A 16,071-nucleotide genomic window follows, 5' to 3' on the forward strand; every position below is an offset into this window, starting at 1 on the left:
ATAATTGAAACATAGTCCTACTGATTTATTAAAACAGCTTAGCACAATTAATACATACTAGATCAGCTAATTCCCAGCTGCACTCCCCATGTTACTTGCCGCTTGAGTCTCCCCTGTTCACAGGATGGACTTAGCCTGGCCAGTGTTCATAGTCCATCTCCTCTCATGGTGACCTCCTCCTCTCTCTGTCTTCTGTCTTTTCCTCTCCCTCTCTCTAGGTCCCTATCTGAGACTCCCAGACAGTAACCAAAGCCCTGCCTAACTCTATTCTCCCCAGTTATTGGCTGTAGTCACTCTTATTTAGCCAATAGCTTTAAATGGGGAGCAAAGTTATTCACTCGTATGAGGTCAACCAGGTCTTGGGATCAGAATTTAGCATTTGTATTCACAGCAGCACCAGACCAACCTGCTCCTCCCTCTTCCCTGGAGATGAAACTCTATAACGTAAAGAGAATCATTTCAAAGTGGACTATTCTGGGCAATCATGACCCATATCCGTGGACATCAAAGTCAACCTTGTCACCTTCTCCTCCACAGTCAGGAGGATAGCCAGTCTGTGGTCTGGCTACCTAGTCTATGATAGATATTTCTATCATATGTCTCTATCTATTCTAGATATTTCATATAAATAGAATCACAGAGCACGTGCAGTCTTGTTTAGCTTCTTTCCCTTTGCATCACATTCTGTAGATTAGACCATTTAAGAGCACACTTGCTGAGGTTTTGTCATTTACTGTCTTTTGTAATACTAGCCCCTGGAACCCTGCCCCCAAGTTAATTCTGATTGGTGAATAAAGGTGACAATAGCCAGTAGCTGGGGAGAAGAGATAGGTGGAGTTGAGGTTTTCTGGGCTTGGAGAGAGGAGACCTCAAGGAGGAGAGTGAGAGGAAAAAAAAGCTGCCATGGGAGAGAAGAAGAATATGCAGGAAGGAGAAAGGAGAGCTGAGCCATGGATTAGCTGAGCCATTAAAAACGGGGACTCATGGGCTGGCCAATTGGAGCTAAAAGCAGTCCAGATGAAACATAGTTAGCAATAACTTGGGTTATCAAAAGTATGGAGGTAGGCAGTTACCAGCTATTCTGTATATTTAAAAATATAAAGGCTGTGTGTGTGTATGTATGTGTATGTGTGTATATGTGTGTGTATGTGTGTATGTGTGTGTGTGTGTGTCTTTCATCAGGGACATAAATGGTCTAAGGCAGGTACAAACCCCACGTGGAGATTTTTTAATATTTATTACTATAATGTGTCAGTAGTTCATTTATTTTCATGGCTAAAAGAACCAATTTCATGGCTGAATAACATCCCATTGTATGTGTATATATACACACATTCACATGTAACCACACACAAGAATCAGTCTGTCCATTCATCCACTGGAAGGCATCAGACCATTTCTCTCTTTTGTCAGTTGTGAGTCTTGCCTCTAGGGACATGAGTTTACACTTATTTGTGTGACTACGTTTCAAAACTTTGGGAAATATTTAGGAGTGGCATTCCATTGTCTGTGATCTAAGATGTAGATAAGAAATATCTAACAATAGACCCACAGATAATTATTTTACTAACAGGAAAAAACAAAGTCTACAGTGGACTTAAGGGTTCGCATTTTCTCTGGCTTCTTTGCAGTGAGAGGGATGAGCCAGGCTGACTCCATGACAGGTTTCAAATTGGCAGTTAAGGAGACTAGGCCTAAATCTCTGTTTCCAAGAAAGGGGCAAGTCCAAGCAAACCCTGTCAAGTCAGATATGGGAAAACAAAACAAAACAACAAACAAAACATACAAACAAACAAACAAACAAACAAGCAAACATTCCATGCTTCAGGCAGCTAGTCTGAAGCTGCCCTGCCACCTGGCCTGAGGCAAGGACAACGTATCAGCAGCAGTTTCCAGACTTCCTTAGCAATAGTTTCTAGTCTTGCCCATCAGCCCTACAGCCCAGTAGTGGTTCTGAAATTTCCATAGAGATGGACCCAACAGATTAAGATATAGGTTTCTTACCCTGTTGGGCCTGCAAGCTCACTTAGGGGTCTCTCCATCTTGGGATGAGGAACCTCCACATGCTGGTCTTCTGTAGAATACAACGCTCCTTGATTTTACATACTGAGTCTGGGGTTTCATTCTTCAGCGAACAACAAATCCTTGCAGCAGAGATTCGTATCACACAGAGGTTAAAGAATGTGAAGTATGCATCACTTCAGCAGGTCACACTACCTCAGTGGGACTCAGGTGACATATCCCCGGGATGTGGGGAAACTGACTGCATTCAGATATGTCATATGATTAAGTTAGAAAACAGTGCATTGGTCACGAGCTCAGTAGCCATCAGCCTCCTTCGTTCCTGTCATCAGGTATTCCAAAAGAGTTGTGTGCATGCTCACCCCGGCTGCTTCATGTGCATAACAGCGATGTTTTGCTGAGCGCTCTGCATTGCTGTGTATTGGATTCAGCTTTCTCCCTTAGAAGACATTCAACTAGATGGAGAGGAGTTCTGAGAAAAGGGGTGTCTGGGAGAGGTGAAAAGAACGACTCAAAGACAAACCGTGGATCTAAGCTGATGACCTATCTGCTTGATACAGCTTTTCCAGTCTCTGTCTCTCTGTGTTCTGCTTTCTCTCTGAAGATTTCTCTGTCTATATTCTGCTTGCTTGCTATTCTAAGAGATCTCTTTGTCCATGCCCTGCTTCCTTGTGTGTGTGAGTGTGTGTGTGTGTGTGTGTGTGTGTCTGTCTGTCTGTCTCAGTTCTCCAAGAATTTCTCTCTTTTTATCCTAAAAAAGTTCTCTGGATAGCTCAACTCCTGCAGAACACAGGTCCAGTCTTTTATTTTACATATCAATCCAGTCATTTACTCCAGGTTTCCTTTTGATTTCCTATGCATCAACATCCTAGACCCCAGTCCTTTTTATTCTAAGGACACAGCAAGCACACATTTCTTTTAACATTGCAAAAGAATTCAAAGATCTGCCTGCCTCTGTTAAACACAGGCAACAAGATAGTTGGGTAGGACCTTGGCCTGAAATTACCATTTCCACCATACCTGGGCCCAACGTTGCTCTGCCCTAGGCTGATCTTGAATTTAGGAATCTGTCTGCCTTTGTAAGCATACGTAACAGCAACAACAAAACTGGGTGGGATCTCCTGCAGTCATCACTCCCTGAATCTCTTCATCTCTTTCCTTAGTAATTTTCTAACAAGTTAGCTCATGGCTCAACTGCTTTTGTTCCTTTAGATTCCTGAAACCCCTTCTATAATTCATATTGCATCCTTATTTTTTTGCATAGTTGAGAAACTACACACACACACACACACACACACACACATACACACACACACACACATGTATGCATATATATATATATATATATATATATATATATTTAACTCATGTATTTAGAGCTCTTTCCCATAGCCTTAAGGGCTGCCCTGAAGGGCCCAGTGTTTATCATTTTGCTAAAATATAGCCACACCCTTGACTCCTGGGCTCTTGCTGTTTCTAATTATCATGAAGTCATTAGCAATTAGCAGGGAGGTCATTCCTTGGAAGGAAAGAGTCCTCCACTGCTAGTGGGTCCAGGAAATATGTACATTATGACACAAACAAGCATCACACCCACAGCAGCCTGTGATACTCGTGGATGCATATACGGGGGCCTTGTCCCAGGGGCAGGAACTATGTCACTCTGTCCCTACCAAGGTCATACCAGGCTCCGCCAGTTGATAGAAATGACTTAAAGAAAAATCCACAGTTGTTTGTAAATGTATAGATTACTGATTTTAAAATGTAATGTTTTTTTTTATTGTTTTCTTTTTTTTTTTTTTTTTCGGTTTTTCGAGACAGGGTTTCTCTGTGTAGCTCTGGCTGTCCTGGAACTCACTCTGTAGACCAGGCTGGCCTCAAACTCAGAAATCTGCCTGCCTCTGCCTCCTGAGTGCTGGGATTAAAGGCGTGTGCCACCACGCCTGGCTTAAAGTGCAATGTTTATGTGAAAGAAACGTAAGCTTCTGGCAAAGGTGTTGGAACTTTTAGCCGCTCCCAGGAGCGAGCTCCCACAAGGTCTATATCTAAACAAAACCATGGTGTCATAGTTTGCCAATGTGGTCTGAATTCTAAAGTGTTTTTTTGTTTTTGTTTTGTTTTGTGTTTTTAGATTTATTTATTACATGTAAGTACACTGTAGCTGTCTTCAGACACTCCAGAAGAGGGAGTCAGATGGTTGTAAGCCACCATGTGGTTGCTGGGATTTGAACTCAGGACCTTCAGAAGAGCAGTTGGTGCTCTTAACCACTGAGCCATCTCTCCAGACCCCGTGGTCTGAATTCTAGATTTTAGTTTCTAATGGCTGAAGGAAATACTTACCTGTAAATGGCATAACTTGGTCAGCACTCTTACTTCCCACAAATAAAGCTAACTTCATTATAGTATATAATAAATATGATATAACATATAATATACATATAGGGTTGCAGATATGGCTCCTGATGTATTTCTTACATAGTATTCACAAAGGTCTTTTGGATCTCCAGCATCCTGGAAAAGAAATGCATGTGCTGTTTATTTGAAGACACATGATTCTCTCCCTGTCTGTGGTTTGTAAATGCTTGACTTAGGGAGTGCCACGGTTGGGAGGTGTGGCCTTGTTGGAGTAGGTATGGCCTTGTTGGAGTAGGTGTGGCCTTGTGGGCGTGGGCTTTGATACCCTTGACCTAGCTGCCTGGGAGTCAGTCTTCTACTAGCAGCCTTCAGATGAAGATGTAGACCTCTCAGCTCCACCTGCGCCATGCCTGCCTGGATGTTGTCATGCTCCCCCCTTGATGATACTGGACTGAACCTCTGAACCTGTAAGCCAGCACCAATTAAATGCTGTCCTTATAAGAGTTGCCTTGGTCATGGTGTCTTTTTACAGCAGTAAAACCTTAACTATGACACCCTCCCTCTCCCTCCCCTCCATCTCTCTCTCTGTCTCTCTCTGTCTCTGTATGTGTGTGTGCCTTAAAGATCTCTTAGTGATAAATGAGAAGGGCTAAGCTAATACCAGAATGAACAAGAAGCTGTAGAGAACATAGAATGTTTTGACATAACTTCAAATATTTTTCTTGAAGGGCAGACTAACGCAAGTGAATACCCCAGGAACACAGCCTGCATGTCCTTGAACATTCATGCTCCACCTTAATGGCTAATTAGAATACACTACACAGATAGGGAACGATGGACATTGAATTCTTTATCTTCCATAGGATACTAACTTATGAAGTAAATATTATACTCTACCCCCCAACTTATGGGCAAGATGATCAGGAAAATCTCTGTGCCAATTATTTGGCACAACAGCTAAGATCTTATTGAGTCTATTTTGACATCTAGGATTAGAGAAACTGGGAGCAGCGGTTTCCCCCACACCCTGACTATTGTGCTTTTGAGACAGAGGCTCACCTTATTCTGGTTAACCTGGAAACCACTCTGTAACCCAGGCTAGCCTCAAATTTATGGCTCCCATCCCACCTTAGCCTGCTGAATGCTGGGGTTCTGGGAGTGGGCCACCACACCCAGCTACGGATTCCTTTTGTGCTTTTGAGCTTTCCCCTTCAAAGCTCCATGGGAGGATTCTTCATGGGGTTCCATTAAGATGGAGAGAGCATCAGGTGACATCTGGCTCATTTCTTTCACACAGTTCAAGGATCTATTGTAAATAAGGTGCCATTCACCGTGAGAACCTGAGTAAGGGGGAATCATTATTTTATAAAGTCTCTACCTGGCATTTGCAGACACACTCTTGAAGAGACATCATGCAACTCCTTGAACGACCTTTTTTTTTTTTTTTTTGTCTAGTAAACCTTGCAAATTATTTCCTTGTTAATTCGTTAAGTAGTTTCTTTGTTCATTTGCTCAAGAATATTAAATATTAGGCTTGATCTTATCCAGCTTTGAAGTTACAGCTCTGAACAATAATGAGTATTGCCTTCCTCCTCTTCTTTTTTTTTTTTTAAACAATGAAGGGATGGAGTATTAAATTATTCAGTTCTGACCTTCTGTTAACTTTTTGAAATCTGATTATCATCCAAGAAAGCACTCTAATTTTCTAGTATCTGGATAAATTGGTCAGCATGTCTTCTGTGTCCTCATTTATATATCCATTCAAATAGTGAATCAAGGGCTGGCAGGATGGCTCAGTGGGGAAAGGTTCTTGCTATGAATGTTTGATGATCTGAGTTTGATCCCTGGGACCTACATAAAAGTGGACAGAGAGACCTAATTCCAAAATGCTGTCTGCTGATTTCCAAACACACATTGTTTCTCTCCCCTTTTGTTTTGGAAACTTCTGTTCATTCTTAAATATTTTTAAGTGTTTTTCTGTTTTTGTTGGTTTGTTTGTTCTTGTTTTGAGACAAATCTCACTGTGTAGCCCAAGCTGACCTCGCACTTACAGCAGCCTTCTGACCTCTTGCATTGACCACCATGCCATCCCAGTCTTTAATCTGAAGAGAGCATCCTCATATCTAAAGAGCCCTTCCACTGAGACTGAAGTACCGGGGGTGGGGGGATACCGACCAGGCCTTGACTCTTTAGGATCAGCACAGGACAAGGCCTAAGTTTGTTACAGGATGCGTTCAAGATGAATGTACTCTTTTGCTTTCAGTTAGCATACCTGAATGGTCGTACATATACCCCCACAGTCTGATTCCTAACTCTATAAATATTGCCCCGTGGAAGAGGAGAAATCTCTCCTTAGGTGGAAAGGAGAAACCTACTGTGGGTGGTCTAAGGAGAAAACTTTTGGTATGAAAAGAGAAACACAAAGGACAGGAGACCTGGGTGATGGGGCCTCAAGCTAAGGAACGCCCAGATCCATCAGAGGTTCAAGAGGCAAGGGATGGGTTCCAGGGTTTTGGAAGAGACTCTGGCTCTCATGAGACCTTCTGAACTCCTGGCCTCTAGAGCTACCAAAAAACAAAAGTTTATTGTCTTAAGACATCCAGTTTGTGGCAATTTGTTTCAGCGTCTCAAGGAAGCCATGCTAATCTCTTGTGGTAACATTTCTGAAGTTAAGTTCCTGTCAAAAGTGAAGAGGTCTTTGGGTGGACTAGCATCGGGGAGGTTACACATACAAGATTTTTCCTGAACAGCTTTTCTGATCCTGTACAAGACAAAGGTGCATTGTGACCCCCAAGGCTCTAGAATTTCTCAGCATCTTGGGCCACAGGATGTGCCTTTCTCATCCTGTGAAATGCATGTTACCATAGGTCTATAGGCATTAATGTTCAGCAGGACAGAACTCTACAGTCTGTGAGACTTGGAGCCCATTTAATATCCGACAGAGTAGGGGCCTTAGGGAAGGTGCAGAAGGCATTGTTCCCGAAGTGTGCACACAGGAAACCAGCCCGAGGAGAATGGAATGCCTTTGCAAATATCTAATGTTTGCTTGGCACAGCTTGTCCGGTTGAGCTTTGCAAAATCTTCCTCAGGCTTTGTTTTCCTGGTTTCTGTGGAGCCAGTTCATGTCTCAAGGCAAGTCGGGGCTGGGCTGGCTGGAAACCACTGAGGAATTAGGTGAGTTTACTTGGTCTCCAGGTGCATGAGAAGGAATGGCCAGTTCAAGCTATAATGTGGGATATTAATGCTTGTCTGGGGTACCCTTTCCCCTCACGGTTATTAGTTTTTCTCCCTCAGTATCCTGGATTCTCTTTCTCTTAAATGTCAGTAACAGCTCAAGAGCTCAGGATGTAGCTCGCGATTTAGTTGTCTGTGAAAGAATTAGTCATTGTATTTCTTTTGGCAAACCCATCATCATGTAACCCTGCAGCAAAATGAAGAGGAATCAGGAAGCCCGAGGATTTGACCTTATAACAGAACAAACATGGCCCCCAGCAATTAAGTTCTGGGATGGCTTGAGATGTTAAGAAGTAAATAGGTCTACATGGCTTGATTTATTAACCTTTTCGAGTTATAGACAATATTCAGAAAAAACAACTCAAGCTCATGAAAATAGTCGCGTGAAGAGAAAACCATTTCCAACTATTATGTTACTTTAGCAAACTAAATGGCGGGGGTGGGGGGAAGCAGAAGCAGAAAATGCTAAAAATATTGTTTTACCAGTATCTCCTTAGCTTGACCTAATAAAGTCTTATTTATTTATTTATTTATTTATTTATTTATTACTTAATGTGCTCATGTGTTCATGCTTGTGTGTACATGCATATGAAAGTTCCCTCACACACAAGTGCGCATATGGTGGCCTGAGATCAACATTAAGTGTCCACTTCATTGTTATCCACTTATTATTATTATTATTATTATTATTATTTTGGAGCTAGAGTCTCTCATCACTTTGGCTAGCCTGACTAGTTAGCAATCCCTAGGGCTACCAGTGTCTTCATCTCCCAGACCCAGGACTACAGGTGCATGCCACACCACCACACTCAAAAGTTTTACAGATTTATGTATTGGATGCTGAGAGCTGAACTGGGGTCCCCAAGCTTCCAGGGGAATCTCTTTACTGATGGGGTTATCTCCTTAGTCCCTGCTTTCCCTGTTGAAAACTCAAATTATTTTATGGCCACTCCCACTTGAAAGATTTCAAGACTGCATGTCTTAAATTACAGCTACTCTCAGACATCTCAATTAACTTTAATTCTGCTTTTCTCTAATGTCCCGTCAGGTTACCTGCAGTCACTTTGTCTTCTCAGTACTTCCTGTCCTGACTTGGTTCCTATATATTTGCATTTATTGCCCAAGAAGCTTAGTGGAAATGACTTTTTATTTTTTCAAATTTGTATGTTTCACTTTTTTTCTCTTTTAATGAACCACAGATAGATGGCTTTTGTTTAGAATGACATCTTGTTGCTCAGAGATGAGGGTCTCAATAGAACCTCAGCCCTGGGAGACATCACTCTACCTGTGTCTGATGTTTCACATTCATCTTTGTGGATTCTGACCTTAAGGTTTCTGCAGACAAAACCTAAGCACATGGATCCATATTACCTCCCTCTCCCCCAAACTTTTTCCTCATAGTCCAATATTCAGCAAATATAAAGTTTAACTTGTGATAACTCAGAGGTATTTCTTTTCTTTGAAGCAGTGAGTTAGCCTGCTATAATGGATGTGAGTTTGTATGCAAACATGTGTGTGAGGAAGTGATGTGCATGTATGATGAGACATAAACCATAAGATATCTGCTTTCTTACGAATCAGCCAGGTAGGGCCTTTATGTCACTTGAATGTGGGTTTCAGTTGACACATAGGAGAAGAGAGGCCATGAAATGAGGAAACTTGGAGTTTATGGCTGAGTTAATGGGCTGCCTCTCTTTGCAGAAAGAAGGGGTGAATTTCTACTTTATCATCTTGGAATGTGAACTCCAAAGGTCTCTGTCATTGGGCCTGATGCTATGGCTTAAATCATACACTGAAAGTTTAACCTCTTGTGGTATTGAGGGGTCTCTGGGAGACAGGCAGGTTATATGGTCAACATTTTCGTGAGGAGAACATATGCATTTATAAGAGAAATGCAAATGAGCTTGTTTGCCCCACCACTGTGAGAGGACACACTAAGAAATGGCACTTACATCCATGCTTACAAAGTACATTCTCACCATATGCTCAATCTGCAGTCCCTTAATTTCTGCCTGCAGACATGTGAACAATTCTCATGAGATTTTTCAATCTACTCAGTCTACATTATTTTACTGTAACAGCAGAAAGGAATAAAGATGTTAAAAGTACCACAATACTTTGATTCAGGAGTCATTGTTTTCTGCAGTTCCTGACCAAGAAGAAACTTGAATTACTTCTTGATGTCTTGGCTAAGGTTAAATGGAAACAGCACAAAAGATTCTTATATAATGTCTTGACATGAGCATTTACTCTTTTGTCTTTAAGTATAAAGAAAGAGAGTGGGGTATATAGATCAACTGTAGCGCACTTGTGTGAGGTTCTAGGTTTGAGGAAAAACACCACAATCTTTCCGACAGAAAAGGAAATAAAGAAATGACCTTCCTTAGGGGAAGGACACTGGTTTAAAGAGTCCTAATATGAAATGGTGGAGTTGCAGAAGAAACTGAAGTCTAGGGGAAGCACTGGCCCCCAAGTGGCACAGAGTATGATGAACTTAGACTCAAATATCCTTGGGTTCGAAGCCACACTCTGCCATTTGGCTATTTGTTTTTAGAAAGCCAAGGGAGACTCTGGAAAAGGCAACTCTTCTACACCCCCAGTGAAAGTATAAAAAAACTAAAAATTGAACTATCATGCATACATCCAACAAACAGGATCACTACAGCCTTAGGTATATATATCCAAATAATCAGAATTTTTACACTGAAAAGATATCTCATCCTCATATGCACTGTAGCATCATTAATGGTAGTCAAGACATACAATCAACCAAAGTACCCTTCTGCAGATGGACAGATAAGAAAATGTAGTCTATCTGCCTGAACGACTAGCTTCAATGGTTAAAAGGATGGAAACCTGCCATTTGTGTCAACAAATAGGGGATACTGTGTTATATGAAACAAAGCAGCCATGGGAAGTCAGACGCTCCCTGTTTTCGCTCATTCCTGGAAGCTGCAAAAGTTGACTTAGCAGAAAGTTCACTAACACAGTGATCTTTAGAGACTATAAGCAAAGGAGGATCGGACATAGAGGAAGGCCAGGTAGAAGGTGACAAAAATACCAAGGGAGGAATTACTATTATAGCACCGCAGGGTAAACGGGCCTGACAATAATTCACTGAACATTTAAACGGGGTTAGAAGACTCAGCTTGCAGCACAGAGACAATATAAGTGTCTGAGAAACTAGAATGCTACTACCTTGGTTTGATCATTATTACTGTATGGAGTTCTCACACTATACCTCATAAATGTTTATAAATATAGCATGTCATTGATATGAAAAACATTAGGTTATATTCTTTCAAAATATATAACTTACACTGATTAATTTAATTCTTATCAAACTGAAAACTTGAAGGAAATAAAAGCCAAAGATCAAAACCGTCTCTGAGCTTCTCCACTTCTCAGGTAGGGGGATATTACCTGTGGCTTCCTTTCTTAACTGTTGCTAGGTTTTATGCTAGAAGGGTCCTACCCTTGGCCTTGGGCTTTATCAGTTGTAGTGCTCATCCAATGGTGGACTCTGTTTATAATTTTCAAGAATTCTGGAAATGCTTGATTGGAGTCAAGAAAGCGTCTAAGAACATATGCCAGTCTTGTAGAAGATCCACCAAGTTCAGTTCCCAGTCCCCATGTGATGGCTGAGAGCTATCACCTATAACTCCAGTCCCAGGGAATCTGGTGACCCCTTCAGTCCTCTGTAGATACCAGAAACACATATGGTGCATACAACACTCTTACCCATAACATTAAAAAATTTAAAAATGAAAAAGGAGATGAAAAGGAAGGATATCGATTTTTTTTCTTAGACACATATATGTGTGAATTCTTACCACAAATGAATAGAAATATTTGTTCTACGAGTTCTGGAGGCCTAGGGAAGGTAAGGACCCAACAAGAGATGCCTGGAGACTCTCAAATCATAATATGTTAAAAAGTTGTGGTGGAACAAAGAAAAAGAGCTTTAACGTTTCCTTAATTCCATAGGTGACCCCTTAAGATAATTTATTCTCTAGGTAAGATAATTCAAATACATTCTGGATAATGAACTGTATGAGGGCAGCCGAGGGCTCACATCCTTACTGTTGCCTGGGGCACACAGCTCTTTGGGGCCATAAAGTTGGTTTGTTATCTGATTTCTCACTTTCCCGAAATATACTGAGAATACATGGTAGGTGTTTGCTTCGGTGAGTTAGCGTTTGATAAATGTCCATTGAATTCAATTGGTTACCTAAGGGCTTAGGGCCAGGGAGACGGCAAAATATTTACGAGAACGTTTCTTCTGTTAAAAAGCATAAGAAATATAGGCTCATTGAGCTGTTAGTTTTTGCAGCAAAGATGGATGTGCGTGACTCTCCCCATAGCTGAGGATAGTCTAGGCCTTTGCAAAGCAACTGGCCATATTAGGAGAGAAGCTGGTGGCTGAGAAGAGACAGGCTAATCCTTTAACAAAGGTGATGCCCGAGACTCTAATACCCTAAGAGAAGCTTTTTTTAAAAAAAGGAAGAAGCAGCCAATTACAAGCATTTTACAATGTGGGGGTCCTATGAAATGTTTAGTTTAAATTGGCTGTAGTTTAAGCAGTCCCCCCCCACCCCCACTCTGCTTTTAAAAGAAAGAAGCATACTCAAGAAACCCTGGAGAAAGGATTAAGTTTAAGAAGGTCCCATACCTTCTACAGCTAAGGACCGAGGCAAAGGAAATTGTGGTTTCTGAGGATGTCCTAAGGCACAGACCTTTGACTCATCAAATAAAGATTCAATTGTACTCACAAAGGTCGTGTTCCCTCACATAAGAGGGAGTGGCATATTTGTAATTACTGCCAACTACAAGACCTGAAAAAATAAAATTAGGGATTACTCGTTAGAGTATACAAATAGTTTCTACCCACCAGTGGTCCCAGATTTCAGGGACTAGGCGCTGGGGAGGAGTTGAAGAAATATATCTTCTAGAACGTTCTGAGCTAAATAAAAGAGACCTCATAAAAGACCAGTGCTTAAGCAGAATAAACTTGTTTCACTTCTGCATATTTTTATTTTTGCAGATTTGTCACTAGTTTTGTTTGTAATGCTTCCCATTTTTTTTTCTCTCCATACCTTCCATGTAAACTTGGGAGCTCCACAGAAAGTTATGTGGTCAGTACTAAAAGTGAGATGACATTTCTGACTGCTGAGGCCTTCTTCTTCTGTTTTATCACAAATCTTTGTTAATGATGAGAGTTACCTACTTAAGCAATGTCCACAGTCTTGCGAGCTGTCAGCAAACCCTAGGGATGGTTTACAGTTAAATAATTGTTAAAGGTTTAAATGCTGTTTGCTTATCAAATTTGAGTTTGCTGGATCTACACTGGAGTAGTAAGAGTATAATAATTTTAGTAATGAACAATGCATCTTTCAGGAGATTAAGAAATTTGAGTAGAAATAAATATAGTATTCTATTGCAACCTAATATACTTGAAGCATATAATGGTTTGGAAGGGCTACATTTCAGAATATAGGTGATTAAGACGTTTATATGATTGTCACTCCCCAGTTGATGTGGTATCTTGGGATGTCTGAGTGTGTGCCTGTGTGTAGATGTAAATGTTTGTGTTTGTGCATATAGGACAGAGGACAGTTTTAATGTTCTTTTTCAAGTGCTGTCTTCCTTAATTTTTTTTTTTTTTGAGACAAGTTCTCTCATTGGCCTGGAAGTCACCAGGCTAAGCTGTCTGGTCAGCATGCCTAAAGGATCTATCTATTTCTGCTTCTATAGCACTGGGGTTCCAAGGGAGAGACATCTTAGGTAGGTATGGATGATTGAATTTAGGTCCCCCTGCTTGTAAGGCAAGTACTTTACAGTTATCGCCACAGTCTTTTAAATTTAACTTTATTCTTTTGAGACAAAATCTTACTCAGTGTAACCTGGACAGGCCTGAAACTCACTATATAGCCCTCACTCACCTCGAGTCACGGCAATCCCTATGCTACAGCATCCTGAATGCTGCAGTTGCAATACTAATCCTGACTACGAATAAATGTTTTCCAAGTAGTTACTTTTTCTAAATCGCTCAAGATATGTTGTTTCTAACATAGCATTTGGTACACAGTAAATAAATTTGGGATGCTACTTGTCGTAGTGAATGTAACGCTTTTACTGGAGGAAGCACTATTTTAAATTCCCAAGCATGTGTGGGGCAGGTACAGTACGTGTGTGTGTGTGTGTGTGTGTGTGTGTGTGTGTGTGTGTGTGAGAGAGAGAGAGAGAGAGAGAGAGAGAGAGAGAGAGAGAGAGAGAGAGATTGAGAGAGAGAGATAGTGAGAGGAGAGAGGTCGACCTGTCTATGAGCCAGATAGCTTAAGTATCCCACCAGTGTGGGACAAACCTGCTCACTTCTCTTATTTGTTTAGCTGAATACTCAGCCTACTGTATCTAGGTCAGTGTGTTCAATCTCTGATTCAAAAGCATAAGGAAAAATTGCAACCATATTAGACATATCTGGTTTTTTTTCCCATTTGCCACCATTTCCTGGACAATTCTGTTTAACAACTATTTACAGAGAATTTAGAGTGTTTACTGTTTGCAAATAACCTAGAGACGATTTAAGATCTAGAGGTGATGGAGGGCATATGTAGGCTATGTGCAAAGACCTTGTCATTGTACATAGAGAACCTGCACAATTTGTTATTCATGGGGCCCCCAAGAATCCTAAGGGATTGCTGTAGTCTCTAAAGAGGTCATCATAAGCAAAAAACCTATTTAGACCCACCAAAAATAACAAAAGCAAACTCTAGATGTCATTGTGGCCACATATGCAAGTGCAGATGTTCATGGCTAACTTACCCTGGGCAACACTTGTGAGGACCTTCAAGCCTCAGGCAACTACTGAATCTAGTCATCTTGTATCTATAAATTGTCCCAGGGGAGGGAGATGCTCAATATTGTGGAGAAATTATGCATAATGTTTCAGGCAAGATGGCCAGGTAAGATGCTGGGCACTTTCCCCTCATTTAACAGTGCAGTTTCCTCAGTGCTAAGTGCCAAACAACTGTCCTTTCAGCCCCACCACAACACGCCCCTCTCTTTTGATGTGTCAGTGCTTTGCAATGTTTGGAGATACAGGGATAGATAGATGTGAAATGGCCTTCTAAGGGCTTAACGTCAAGACAGCTTTTCAGAGTGGCTGGTATAAATTAGGGGCAGGCATAAATTCCTTAGAGAATTAGAGATTAGGAGAGGCTGTGTGTGTGTGTGTGTGTGTGTGTGTGTGTGTGTGTGTGTTTAGAGAGAGGAGCAGAGTCCAGAGCTTGTAGCTAAGAGGGAAGAGTGTCTAGCAGACTGTTGATGTAGATGGTTGCTAGGCAGTATGTTTGATATAAGATTCTTCTTTTCCTCTTCCTACAATATCATCTGGCTGAGAGTTAAGTTTTGATTGGAGGGTTAAACAGGAAATTTGGTGTAGAAAAGAAGAGTGAGCCATTGGTAAGCTAGGTCTCTTGGTCCCAACTCACCTAAAAAAAAAAAAAATCCAAAAAAGGCAATATAGAGAAAATAAGCATAAGAAAGTTATTTGTGATATCTCTAGCTAGTCTTAGTTTTGAGAAATTAGGGAAAAATTTCTCTAAGGAGTCAAATAAAGATGGAAGTATAACCAAAAATAAGAATGAGAAAATCCCACTGGAGGACATATGGATGGCTAGCAAGTATGAGATGAATTCCAGTCCTTGCAGATATGCAAATGTAAACTGTCTTGTATTGAGATAATATTTTATACCCAGCAGATGGTGTGTGTGTGTGTGTAGATATGTATGGATATTTTTGTTTGTCTTTTTTAGTATCAGGCCCTTTTGTAAGAATGGAGATCAATAGGGGCTTGTATTCTAATGGTCCCCATGTGGTTTGGTCCAATCACTAAGAAGAACAATTTAAAAGTAGTATACAGGGCACAAAACTCCTCTCCTAGGTGTATTGAAAAGATACCTTCCTGCTGTTCGTATAAGGTTATGCACATGGACGTAAGGAGTCACACTGGAGTTTTGTTTTCAATATTGAAAGGCTAGGAAGCTGTCTCTTGTTGCTAGTCTGAAGACCCCCCCAGTCATGATGATTTGGTCCAACAGAAGGACATTAATTAGTGCCACTTCTCTGGTTCTCCCCTCTGTTAGGAGAAAGGGTGTGACCTAAGAAACTGAAGTGGCAGGTTGCACTTCTCTCTTTCTCTTGGAGGTGTGCCACCACAAGGATGGGCTAACAATGCTGTGGCCCTCTCTTGCAGCTTCACTGGTGCTCATGTTACCCTATTGGTGTGGCAGAGAACTGCCAAAAGTGACCTCAACTTCGCTGAAGTTCTAAGGTACAGCATTTGCAAGCTCATTCGGCCATGGATATGATATATAGTCCCATTCAGTTTTCCCTTTCTCTATTGATTGAGCTGGTGTGCATGTTCTCTAATGGTTCCCTTGATCTTTAACGCTGGAAAAC

Source organism: Mus caroli, unplaced genomic scaffold (genome assembly GCF_978045245.1).
Source record: "Mus caroli unplaced genomic scaffold, Mus_caroli_1 scaffold_9, whole genome shotgun sequence".
In the NCBI taxonomy this organism is placed as follows: Eukaryota; Metazoa; Chordata; class Mammalia; order Rodentia; family Muridae; genus Mus; species Mus caroli.